Source organism: Corvus moneduloides, chromosome 15, assembly GCF_009650955.1.
Source record: "Corvus moneduloides isolate bCorMon1 chromosome 15, bCorMon1.pri, whole genome shotgun sequence".
Taxonomy (NCBI): domain Eukaryota; kingdom Metazoa; phylum Chordata; class Aves; order Passeriformes; family Corvidae; genus Corvus; species Corvus moneduloides.
Genome location: NC_045490.1, coordinates 17,730,685 through 17,743,799, shown reverse-complemented (window position 1 = coordinate 17,743,799; position 13,115 = coordinate 17,730,685).

Below are 13,115 nucleotides of genomic sequence, written 5' to 3'. Positions count from 1 at the left end.
CCCAGCACTGAAATATTCCAACTGAATGAGAAAGAAAAAATTAGCAATGGGAGAAGAAGGAAAACATGATGATGTGATCATGTCACTGTATAAATGTTTGGCAAACCCACCTATTGATTAATATCTGCAGTTCTGTTTCTCCTGTCTCCATAAAGAATAAAACAGGGCTAAAAAGGATGGGTGGGAGTTCTTCAACTCAGAGATTTAGACTCCTAAATTTAGGTTTCTACCTGGAAGTGTCAATCTATGAGGTAGAGAAACTCCAAGAGGAAATCAAAGCTTTTTAATCTGAATTCCACCCTCAGAAAGTAGGTGAGGACAGAATGGTTTTGGGAACAGGACAGGAAATAGGCAGGCATGGGACAGAGACCTTGGGATCTCCTAGCTAGGAAAAAGTAAGGGGAAACAGGAAAAGTTAAGATAAGAATAGGAAAAGTTCAGGATACCCCATGAAATTCGGAGGCATCAGGTCTAAATCAGAGTCAGCTGTTCTCATGTAACTGATTATTAAATTGTACTGCCTCAGGCTGCTGTGTAGGTCAAAAGTAGAAATGAATTAACAATTCCTGGGAGGCTGATGGGGACTCACTGTCCTGCCAAACGGAATTAGGGAGGCTCCTTCAGCTGTCAAAAGCCAAGCAGAGGGACCTGGGAAGGACTCGGAGCAGGTGAGGACGACAATAAAGGCAGATTTTAGGGCAGAACAGGCGCTGTGAGTGAGGAACTGGGGAGCATCCCACCAGCAGCTCTTCCTGTGGACACCAGGATGAGAGAACCACAGCTGGGATGTCGGGAGCGGGAAGGGCGGGATGCTCCAGCACAGACTGTGGGGAAGGAGAGGCAAAAGCAGAGAGAAATCCTGGGCAGAAGTTTTAGAAAATGAAGGAGGGGTGATGACAGCCACAAACCAACATTCCTTGCGCAGGGAATATCCAGAAGGTGGAATCAGCAGTGTTTGCAGCCAGGACCTTCAGCACCTCAGGGCTGCCTGGACCGAGAGCATCCACGAGCAGTGCAGCTGTTCCCAGGGCTCCTGCCTGGAGCTGGAAATGCAGGCGCTGGAATTCACCTGCTAAAGCTGGGCTTTGCCAGATGCTTTTTGAAGTCTGAAATTGCTCAAACCCACATCCAGCCCAGTTTATCTCCCTCTGTCCAGACTCCCTGGGATTCTCTGGCGAGTGGTGTTTCATTATCAGAGAATCACACAATCATTAAGGGCAGGAAAGACCTCCAAGGTCATCAGGTCCAGCCTTTGGTTGAACACCGCCATGGCCACATCAGCAAGCGCCACATGTCCTCATTCTCTGAACCGTTCCAGGGCTGGTGAAACCTGGGGAGCCTGTCCCAAAGCTCCTGTCACTGAAGGGAACCTGAGTCCAGTCCATAATGATCCAAACACGGGGAGTTTGGATGGATTGGCTCAGAGGAGCAGCTAACAAGATGTGCAGGGCTGTGGAGAGTAGGGCTGGAGAACATCTCCAGCTCCTCGACATGGGGGAGAACTGAATTATGGATGTGGCTGCCACTGCAGCTCGGTTGGTTTAGTGTAAAACCGTGTTTAGTGATCCCAAACTCTCCTCTTTCCATCCCACTTTCGTTCTCCATGTTGTTCAGCTGTATTTTCATCCTTCATTTCATGCTTTAGAGGAACACTTGCTGCCGTTTGGAGTTTGTGTGCCAGCTGTCCCCAGGGGGATCCCACCTGCTCTGAAATGGTCGCAGGTATTTGCCGTGTGCTTGGGCAGCCACGGGGTTGGCTCACGGAGCTGGGAAGGACTCGGAGTGCTCTGGGAAGCAGGATTCCTCATCTGCAGGGTGCAAACTCGGGGAATGATGATTTAATTAGATGGGGAGCACAACTTAAAAGCAAAATTGGGATCTAATGCAGCTGCCTTTAAACTGCACTTACATAAGAAGCCCATTATAACTTCACAAGTGGAAACCTCGACATGAGGGGAAATCGGATGGCAACTTTGTTGTAAAGTAGGTCGAGCTGCAACATGCTAAAATCACAGGATCAGGGAATGTCCTCAGCTGGAAGGGACCCCAAGGATCATCCAGGCCAGCCCCTGGTCCTGCCCAGCAACCCCACCCTGTGCACCCCTGGCAGCTCTGGCAGCCTCGGGGCCGTGCCCATTCCCTGGGGAGCCTGGGCAGTGCCCGGCACCCTCTGGGGAAGAACCTTTCCCTGCTCTCCAGCCTGAGCCTGCCCTGGCCCAGCTCCAGCCGCTCCCTGGGTGCTGGTGCTGAAATCAGAGCTGCCCCTCTGTTTTTCCAAAATCCATTAGTACTTTGAGGATCTTTTTTTTAAGTTGGGAACTATTCATGGTGGGATTCTTGGGGTTGTCCTGTGCAGGGCCAGGAGCTGGACTTCGATGATCCTTGTGGGTCCTTTCTGACTCAGGATGTTCTGGGGGATTCTGGGATTCTATGCATTAACTCAGAGTTAAAGTTCCTGTACATTGTGCTGGAAGTTGCTGGTGCTGATGGAGGAGGCACCAACCTCTCACAGAGCACCCCAAGTCCACGAGCCTGGGAGGAAAACACCGCAGCTTCCCTGTCCCACAGGCAATTCCTGCTTTACTGAGCACCTCAACCAAAGAACACCATTGCAGGTGCATTTCTTCCACTTCAGGATGAGACTTGAGCAGTTTTCACTTCTGTCCCCTGTCCCCTTTGACCACGGTGGGGCTGCCCAGGAACCTGGCACAGCTGGAGCTGCCCAAAACGTCCTTTTCCCCAAAAAACGGGTGGGATCCCACCCTGATCTGGTGCAGCCCCAACACAGCTGAGCTGTCACAACCGTGGGGGTGTTGTGGAGCTTCTTACATTGACGAATATTTCTTGTAGAGCCTCTGAAAGGGAAAGGTTTGTAATTACAGGGAAGAAGGGGAGTGCTGGGAGTAATCTCGGAGCTTTGCTATGCATATGGATGTGCTTCAGTCTCTGGCTGGGGATGATCTGCTTTACATGAGGACTTGTCACCAACGCAGGACTCTGAGCTTAGTGCCGGATGCTCCGAGCGAATCCTGGGACTGCAGGACTGTTCCTGCCATTTCTCGCCTTTTCTGACCTAGAAAATATTTATTTCTTTTTTGAAATTTTTTTTTCTTGCTTCCTATAAATCAGAACGGCTATCCCTAGAAAAAAAATTTAATAAGGTATTTTGGTGCCTGTCAGGGAGTTGCCAATTGAAATCGGGGTCAAACTGGTAGCATGGTTCTGGACTTAATTAGATAGGCTGCTGCTTTTGGGGAGAAGTTATTTTAAAGAGTTGGACACTGGGGAATTTTCTGCATGGAGTTAAGAGGAAAACAGCTTTAAAATGTGTTTCTCCATTTCCTAGAAAATGAGGTTTCTACACGGTTTTGGATTGTTCAGCCAAATGTCTCTGGTTTTTCATGATATGTTTCACAACATATTTGTTACGTCCAGACATAGAAAGTTAGAATTAATCAAACCTGAAATATTTATGGAGAAAGCCATTTCACGTCCATCTCTGTCATGAGACTGGCTGCTCTGATAGGGATTAGAGGTTGTTACACTAATGACTTAGACTTTTGTCTCATTGCCAGAGCAGTTTCCCAATTTAGAACCTTTTCTTCTGATTAATATTTGTATTCCTCCCACAATTCCTCTTCTTATAGGAACTCGTACTGGGAATTATTCCAGACCTACATAACGTCTCTAAAATCTTTTTATCCCTCTGTTTGCTGATCAGTGGAAAGGATTTTAATGCCAGGTTAGGTAATCGAGATAAATCCGAACTTCATCTAACTTTATCCCTCGACCATGTCTTGGATATTCTGGAAACATTTTTTGTGATCCATAAATAAATTCACGTAGGATTTTGATTAATCTTTTTTTCCCTGCTCCTCTGTTTTTGGCGAAGCCTCATCACGTTAATGGGAGATCCAACAGTGTTTTACAGCTTCCACTCTGCACAGTCTTGTTTAGGGCAACGCTTTTTGGGGGGGTTGAAAATGTCGGGGAGTTGCAAAGGGAAAGTTTTGTGCACAAAACTGCTGGGTTTGGGGTGATCTTCGGTGCTACCCTGAAGCAGGAAAGGCTTCTGGTATCTCTTAAAGCTTCCCCAGCCCCCTCAGCTCTTTGGATGAGCTTGCACAGGGGGTGTCAAGTGCACAATGATCTCATTCACTTCTTGCTGGGAAAAACAGGGAGTTAAACTTGTGTGGAGTAGATCTGCAGCTGGCACTTGGAGCCAGCAGAGGTGTGGGTTTGGGAGAGGGAGGGCTCCTGGCTCTGAGAGCCACGGCACGGCACTCCTGGCTTTCAGTGTGCCTGTTTTGGGACATTGCATGGCCACAGACCAGCTTGGTACAGTCACTGGGACCAGTGCACAGCTAAGGAGCAGCTTCACAAAAATCCTGGGTAGAAACGCCTGCTCCTGCTTGTGGGCAAGAACAGAGCAGGGCTTGAGGCCAGAGCCTTTTTTGTTCGGCTCTTACCTCCAGCAGAAGGTTTTGAGCTGACCAAGAAGTCAAAGTTTCCTCATGGAGAAGAAAACTTTGGTGTGAGTGAGTGCTGGGTGACGTCCCTGTGCCTCAGAGCCATCAGCCTGGGAAAGAGGATGGCTCCAGTTTGTCAGGAGAGCTGGACCCTCACTGGAGATATCCCAGAGCCATCTGGACTCAGTCCCGTGCCCCGTGCCCTGGGATGACCCTGCTGGAGCAGGGGGATCAGGTGACCCCTGTGGTCCCTCCCAGCCTTCCCCACTCTGAGATTCCCTGATTCCGTGCGGCTCCAAGTTCCACCCGCCCGTGCTAATGACAGGCTGGAAAAAGCCCTCCCTTGCTGTGACCCAGAGCGGCTCTTTCCTCTGATGGTTCATTGATTCCTCTTGCTTCTCTTGTGGTTCAATAGATTTTGATAAGTTGGGCATTTACAGATCTGCTGCTATTAACATTCAGCGGCGGCGGGCCCCGAGCTCCTCTGCCAGCGGTGCCGCAGCCTCTGAGCCTGCTGATTTCAAACTGCTCATTGCTGAGGGATCCTAACATCCCTCTCGGTTCCTAATAGTCTGGAAAGTATTTCATCAACTCCAAGCAATGAAAGCAAATCATCCTTCTTTCCAAATACCGACTAAAAGTCTGTTTGAACCCTTCTGCATTTTCTGCATAATCCTTCCCCGTTCTCCTGTCTGCACCGAGCAGTGACCCCGCACTGTTGCTAGGATTTCTTCTGCAAACATAACTTTCTTGTGCTAAGCTCTGTCAGCCATGGATTTTATTCCAAGCTTTCTTTGTTTCCTGCTTCTGTTCATGTAGGTCAGGAGTTTTTCCTGGCGATTGATTTACAACCAGCTTGATGTCGTGGCCGGGTTTGACATTTGGGGCTTTGTTTTCCCTTGCTGATGTCACCACCAAACTTTGACCACGCCAGTCAATTTCTTTAAGGTTTCACACAGAGTGTTTGACTCTGTGATATTTTTTAAAGTGTCAGGTGAAATGGCAAGAGGATTAGGGAAAAGACAGCGTTTTCCCAGTGTTTTTGATACATATCTATCTCTCTGTAGTATGTGTTATTCTGTGTTATCCATCAGTGATAGCACAAGGGTTCTGCCTAAAAGAGGGGAAATTTAGGTTGGATATTGGGAAGGAATTGTTCCCTGGGAGGGTGGGCAGGCGCTGGCACAGGGTGCCCAGAGCAGCTGGGGCTGCCCCTGGATCCCTGGCAGTGCCCAAGGCCAGGCTGGACATTGGGGCTTGGAGCAGCCTGGGACAGTGGGAGGTGTCCCTGCCCATGGCAGGGGGGGGGACGAGAGGAGCTTTGAATTTTCCCTTCCAGCCCAAACCATTGTGGGATTCTGGGGTTCTATGTTTAATATCTTTATTTATATTTATTATATAAATACCCCCCCCCCAAGAGCAATGCCAAATAATTCACTTTTGCCGAGCCAGAGTCTTAATATTTGCATTAAAGGCTTGAAATTTAGGAAAGGGATAACCCCAGTGAAAAATGTGTGGCTTTTTTCCTTTTCCTCTGAAATGTGCCAAGTTCTGGGGCTCTCTCCATGTCAGTTCTGGATGTTCAGCTCTGGATCCACAGAGACCTTGTGCAACACCAGGCCCCGTTCCTGGCTGGAGGCAGGAGCAGGATTCCCCTGCAGGGCAGAGCAGAGGAGCTGGGATGTGCCAGAAGAGCCTGGAGCCAGGGCAGGGAGAGGCCTTGGAGGTAAACAGATGTAAGGTGGGAAGAGAAGCAGAAACAGCTGAAGAGGCACAGGTGGGACCAGGGAAACTGTGGCAGAGAGGTGGAAAATCGGTGTTTCTCCAAGTGTGATGCCTGTTGGGAGTGTGGGATGGAGCTCAGCACCACCCTGTGCCTCCAGATTCGGCCGGATTAAAGTCTCTATACAGGGTGACACCATCCTGTTCAGCTCAGAACCCCCGTTATTTGTAGGTCCAGGCCACAGAAGGGGATGAGGACACTGCAGTGCTGTTTTCCTCCTCAGCAGCGTGTGGGGAAGAGCCCAGGGCTGCCTGTGCTCCTGCCCCTGGCCTCTTGATCCATCCCCAGCAGGGCTGCAGGTACAGGAGATCATCCCTCAAGTCCAGGGGGCCAATCCCTTTCCAAACCCGCCCCTGCTCCCCAGGCTCTCCTGTGCCTTGTGCTCCATCCCCAGGTGTCAGAGATGCTTTATCAAACCTCATTCCCTTATCAGAGCTGTTATCTCCTGTTCCCAGCACCCTCCTCATGGAATCACAGGCCCACAGAGGGGTTTGGGTTGGAGGGACCTTAAAGCTCATCCAATCCACCCCCTGCTGTGGGAAGGACACCTTCCCTATCCCAGCTTGCTCCAAGCCTGGCCTGGCTGATTGCCTGTGCTGTCCCTTGGAGAGGACGGGCAGAACTCCTGCCTGGAGAGATCCGTGTGTGCAGCTGCCCCTCCATGGCCTAACAGAGCCCTGTGGCCTCCCTCGCTTCGCTCGTGTTTGCTTTGGACTGGAAGTGTTGGTGGCCACAGGCCAGCAACTGATAATCCAGGCAATTAGCCAGGAAAAGTGCATTTATTTGTCCTCTCTGGTGGGTTTTCCCACAGCACTCACTACAGGCCACAGGATGTGAGCAGGGAGAGCCCCTGGTCTTTGCTTTGTCTCAGCAGGAGGATTTTGGGGTTCTTTGCACCTGAAAGCTCCCGGCTTTCTTTTCTTACAGCTCCACTTGCAGCACTTCCAATCTGCAGGGCTTTTCCTTGGTGAAGCTGTCCTTGTTCTCTCACCACCATGTCTCTTCATTTTCGTTATTAGCAGATGGAGTGTGAGTCCCAGCCCTTCCCTCCCATCCTTCCTGCCAAGAGGTCTCTGGGTTTATCTTCTGGATATTTAATCTTGCGCTGCTTTTCTTCCACGGGTTCTGATTAATTTTATTCAGGTACACAAAATTATTTTGTGAGTGACACTCACCATTAAAACATCCTGAAAGTTAAGATTCTCTAACCTCAATCCAGTGAGAACATTTTGGGCATCCTTCTTCTCGAGTTTGAACTTCACGATAATTTTTCTGTAATCCACTTTTAATTGCGAGTCCCCGGCATTCTGCTGGCTCACACGAGTGGCTGCTGGGGAATATGGAAATTCCATGGAAACATGAGGACCATTCTGTGAAACAGCCTCTCCAGGCAAACCCGTCCTGCCACGTTCAGTTCGAGCTGCTGGGCTGGGGCTGTGCAGCTCTAATGAGCCATTGCAGCAGCCAGCAGCTTCCCACTGGATTTGCTGCATATTCATGTGGCTTCCTTCCCCTTGTTCCAAAATTCTTTCCGGTAGATTAACTAGGAATTCTCAGTTGTTTTCTCAAGTGCTGTGGTGCCCAAGGATTGTTCTGTCCTTCCCAGCCTTGGCTGAAGAGTGGGGCTGGTGTTTGGAGAGCTGGGGGTGCTCACCTGGAGAGGAGAAGGCTCCAGGGAGAGCTCAGAGCCCCTTGCAGGGCCTAAAGGGGCTCCAGGAGAGCTGGAGAGGGACTGGGGACAAGGGATGGAGGGCCAGGACTCAGGGAATGGCTTCCCAGTGCCAGAGGGCAGGGATGGATGGGATCTTGGGAAGGAATTGTTCCCTGGGAGGGTGGGCAGGCCCTGGCACAGGGTGCCCAGAGCAGCTGTGGCTGTCCCTGGATCCCTGGCAGTGCCCAAGGCCAGGCTGGACATTGGGGCTTGGAGCAGCCTGGGACAGTGGAAGGTGTCCCTGCCCGTGGCAGAGGTGGGACTGGGTGGGCTTTAAGGTCCTTCCAATCCAAACCATTCCATGATTCCATGAAATTCATTTTGCCCATCACTCAGAGCTGCCTTCTGATCTTCCTAAACGCTTCCACCTGGTGCCCATTTCCTAAGACAGCCTGTGTAGGGGATTGGGAAGAGATGGTTTTTAAGGTCCTTTCCAACCCAAACCATTCGAGGATTCTTTGATCCTATAATTTTCCATGGGGCATAAAAATATCCGTACACAAGTTTTGAAACCCATAATCACACAGAAGCCTTGGGAGAGCCAGACAGCTCTGCTTCATACTGGGAGCCACATGGAAGCTTTCAGGGGGCACCAAAAGTCACTTGAAATGAAAAAAAAATGCTTTGAATTCCTCCCTCTCCTCTTTTTGAACATTCAGAAACACAGTCCCTCCTTAAACTTAGTGCTCAGTCCTGATAAACACAGCAGCTTAAAAAAATGATAAATATCTCGGAGTAGGGTTGCTTCCAGGCCTTTCCATGGAAAGACAGCAGCAGTCTTGGATGAAGCACTTCCCAGGGAAGGGAACTCACATTTTAAGGAGAACCACAAGGGGATGAAAGGAGACTGGAGGCTGCCAGCACCAAACCAGACTGGCTGCGGTGCTGGGAGAGCTGGAGCGGGGAAAAGGGGGGTAATTCAAGCTCCTTTTTTAGTGCTACCTCCATTTTACTAAAAAAGAGTAGAAAGGGAAGCTGTGATTTTGCAGCAGGATGGAGCCAGCAGAGCTGTGGCTGAGGGGAAGCCAAGGGCAGCAGCTGAGGGCTGCGGGCAGCAGCCACATCCTCAGTTTGTTATTAGGGTCGTGCAGGGCCAGAGCTACAGGTGAGGGGAGTTTTCCTTCTTTTTGGAAAACAATCTCCTGAAGGGAAGGAGCACAGATGTCTGTAGGTTTCTCCTGCCCTTTTCCAGTCCCTGTATTTCTCTTTAGCTGTGTTAGAAGGAAGTTTGATTTTATTCCCTTCTCCTCCCCTGCGAAACATTAACCGATGGCTGCTCGATCTCACCTCCAAGGCCTTGCTGGCTCCTTCCTCACCTCAATCCATGCCCTTCCCTGAGCTCCTCTGGAGCATCAGGGGGCTGTGCTGATCCTCTCTGTCTGGAAACTGCAATGATTTTAAGTGTCTGGAGCTCCTTCTCCATTCCCAGGGGCAGACATCCCTCAGCCTTGGCACAGCTCTTCCCCTTTCCCACCCGGTGCTGTTCTCTGAGGATTTTTGATCCCTCACCTTTTTCTCCAGGGTTTTTCTCTGCAGCTGTGGAGGTGCCTGGGCTCTACAACACATTTGGAGTGTGGGGGCTGTGCCAGGGTTTTGGGGGGCTGTGAAGAGATTCCTGGTGTATCACTGCTCCCAGCTTGTCTTGGGAGATGGGGAATTCAATTCCTGTGTGTGGTGCTTGGTCCTCTCTTAGGGTCTGTGGGCACTTTGGGGTTGCAGGAATATGTAGAAGAGAGGAGAGTGGGTCAGCCTGGGAGCAAGGGAGGATTTGGGCATGGTGAGTGAGCAAAGCTAAACCCCAAGGAGCCTTTGGGCCGCTGTGCCCCACTCCTGGCAGGTCAGTTGTGCCCCGGAGCACGGGAAGGGGGACCTGGAGGGGAGCCCTTGCTGCCAGAGGCACGGTGATCCCAGATCCCAGGGACTTCTGCAAAGCCCCCCGTGACTGGGCTGGTGGTGGGGGCTGTTCCCAGGGCTCTGCAGGGCTGGGAGTTGTTCCCTGCTTTTCCCATTGGAAAAGCTGGCAGGGGTCAATCAAGAGGCTGTTCCCCAGTCTGTGTTTGAGGGAGGTGCCTCCCTTGCAGGGCTCTCAGGGCTGCAGGGGGCTGAGCTGAGGCTCTTTGGGGCTGTTTGGAGCGGTTTGGAGCTGGCTTCTGGCCTGGGATCATCTCCACGGCACCGGGGTTTCCTGTGGGAGTGTCTCATGGGGCTGCCTGGGCCTAAAGGGAGCAGCTGGCTCAGCCTCTGCTGTCAGAGGCTCCTCGTTGGAGAGAAAAGCTTTTCCTGACCATTCTGCTTTCCATGGCCAGGAGGGGTTTGTGGATGGCCAAGGCTGCCACTGTGGGTCAGGCCTTTGGGAAGTGCTTGGGATGAGCTCTTCTCATCCATCCACAGGAGTGGGATGGAAAGCCATCTTCCTTTCCTAACTGTGCTGGCAGGAACAAACCTCTCTGTGCTTGAACCACAGCCCCGTGAAGGTGGCCATGGTGTCCCTGTGGCTGCCCTGGGCTTTGGGCTGAGCTTTGGCAGAGATTTTGCCTTGCCCAGCTGGGGCTGGAGCTCTGTCTCCTGCTGAAGACGGGAGGCCTGGGCTGGGCTGGAACAGAGGAGCACAAATCCGCAGATCCAGTGCTCACATCTGCCCCTGGCTGGGTGAAAGCAGCTTTCAGTCCTATTGTTTGTAGGGGAAAAGTGCCTGGAGTTTCTTTCCTGTTATTTCTCTTTTCCGAGGTGTTTATTGCTAAGAATAAACTGCTGCTTCATCTCCTGCCCGCCCTCCGAGCTGCTTGGGGCCAGCATTTTAGACTTCAGCTGGAGCTGCACAGAGTCAGTGACCTCGTTTTCCAGAGACCTTGCTTGAAGGAGCAGGAACTGGATTTTGCCTTCATTTACCCCTTAAGGAGCTGGCCCAGGAGGGAAAGGCTCCTGCGAGCAGGTCCTTGCTGGGAAGTCACACCACAGGGAGGCCTGAGCGGGAATCAGCCATGCTGGCATCATGCTGGGATAGTTTTCCTCTTGGAAATAACAAGTGGAGCAAGCCACAGCTGAGCCAAGATGATTTTTGGTTTATTCCATGCGCTGTTCACTTGTAACAGATCTCTGGAGCAGGTCTTGCCCTGCTCCTCATCCTCAGCCTGTCCCACAGCTCCTGCAGCAGTCTGGCTGCTAAAATCCATCCAAAGCAAAGAAATGAAAAGCTGGGGGGGAGGTTTGGGAGAGCCTTCCCCTTCTCCTTTGCTCCTGCACACAAACTCTGCCTGTTTCGGGTCCTGCCCAGCCTCACTGCTGTGGGGTGGGACTGACAGTCCTGAGGGCCCACAGAGCACATGGAGAGAGCTCCTGGGGACACCAAAACAGAGATTTCCAGGGAAAATCAGCTTGAGAGCACTGGGACACCCTGAAAATCGCATCAAGGCCTCTGAGGGCACTGGAAAAGAAACAGAGAGGCTCCAGGGGTATCCAAACCCTCCTGAGGGGCACGGTTGGAGCAGGACAAACAGAGCAGGGCTGGTTTCCCTCCTGTGTCTCCCTCTTGCCTCTCCTCTTCCCTTTCCGTCCAGGGAACACAAAAGCAAACCAAGAGCTGAGGGAACCAGAGGGAACCAGAGGGATTCAGAGCACTGAAAAGCAGATGGAGGGATCTGAGGGGCCCTGGTGGCACCAAAATCCATATGGAAGCATGTGGGGGTTCACCAGGAAAGAGCAGAAGCCTCTGGGGACACGGGAGGGGCACCAAACCCAAATTAATTCCATATGTGAGAGACCTGGTGGGGTTTTGTCAGCCTGAGTCCTGTATCTGTCCTTTCTCCTCCATGTGCTGGCATCCAGGTTTCAGATGGATTTCACGGTGCGTGAGCATCCCGGGAGAATTTCCTGCTTGTGGGAGAGAAACGTTCCCATTTCCACCCGGATCTTACAATGCCTTGTCAGTGACAAAACATTCCCAAATCCTCTCATTTATCAAATGGCCAATCCTGTTAACAGCTTAAGAAACATAATTACCTGCAATCTCTTCTGCTATTCATTTTCTGCCTGTACTTCCCTCTCCCTGGCAGCTTCCCAGGAGCCAGGCAGGAGCTGCAGCCTCAGCACTGCAATTCCCTCTGCAGTGGGAATCACGGTGCTCCCAGGGGTTTTGCCTCCCTGTTTGGAGCAGCAGGAAGCAGGTGAGTGGGGAAGGCACCAGTTGTGTGCAGCTTTCCAGGCACTGGAAGTGCTGATCCCTCTGGATGGTGGGAACATCATTGACCAGGATCTGCTTTTTCAGGGTGGAAGAAATCCCAGCCAGATTTCATGGAATCACAGGATGGTTTGGGTTGGAAGGGACATTAAAGATGATTCCCACGGGCAGGGACACCTTCCCCTATCCCAGGTTGCTCCAAGCTCCCAGCCTGGCCTTGGACACTTCCAGGGATCCAGGGGCAGCCACAGCTTCTCTGGGAAATCCATTTCAGGGCCTCACCTCCCTCACAGCAGGAATTCCTTCCCAGTACCCCATCTATCTCGCCCTTTGGCAGTGGGAAGCCGTTCCCCCTTGGCCTGGCACTCCAGGCCCTCTCCATCTTTTTTGGAAGCTCCCTATAGGAGCTGAAAAGCTGCCAAAAGGTCTCCCCCAAATCCTTCTCTTCTCCAGGCTGAATTCCCTTGCATTCTCTGATTTCCCTGTGTGCAGGTGGCTCTGGGAGAAGCAGCAGGAGAGGCTGGGGCAGGATTTGGGTGCTGGAAGGGGCTGTGAGAGCTTCAGCAGCAGCACAGCAGAACCTGAAACATCAGGGAACTGGTGAAAAGGGGGAAATCGGGATCAGCTGGAGGCAGCGTGAGCTCCTGGTTCAGGCACTGCTGAAAGGAGCTGATTTCCTCATTTCCTCATTTCCTCATTTCCTCATTTCCTCATTTCCTGCTCCTGACTTCCCAGTGCCTCGTTTGGCCCAGGTCTCAGGCAGGATTTGGAAGAGCAGCATTTGCAGCCTGCAGGTTTGCTGCCTTCCTAAAAGTTGGTTTGTCATGGAGCAGCTCGACCTGAGGAGAACCCTCCAGGACCACAACAGCTTCTCCCACAACCACAAAAGTCCCAGCTCTGTCCTTCCCATGCCTTTTGGGCCTTAAAATTTTGCACCATGCTGACATCCCTAAAACCCCAACACATCCTCACTGG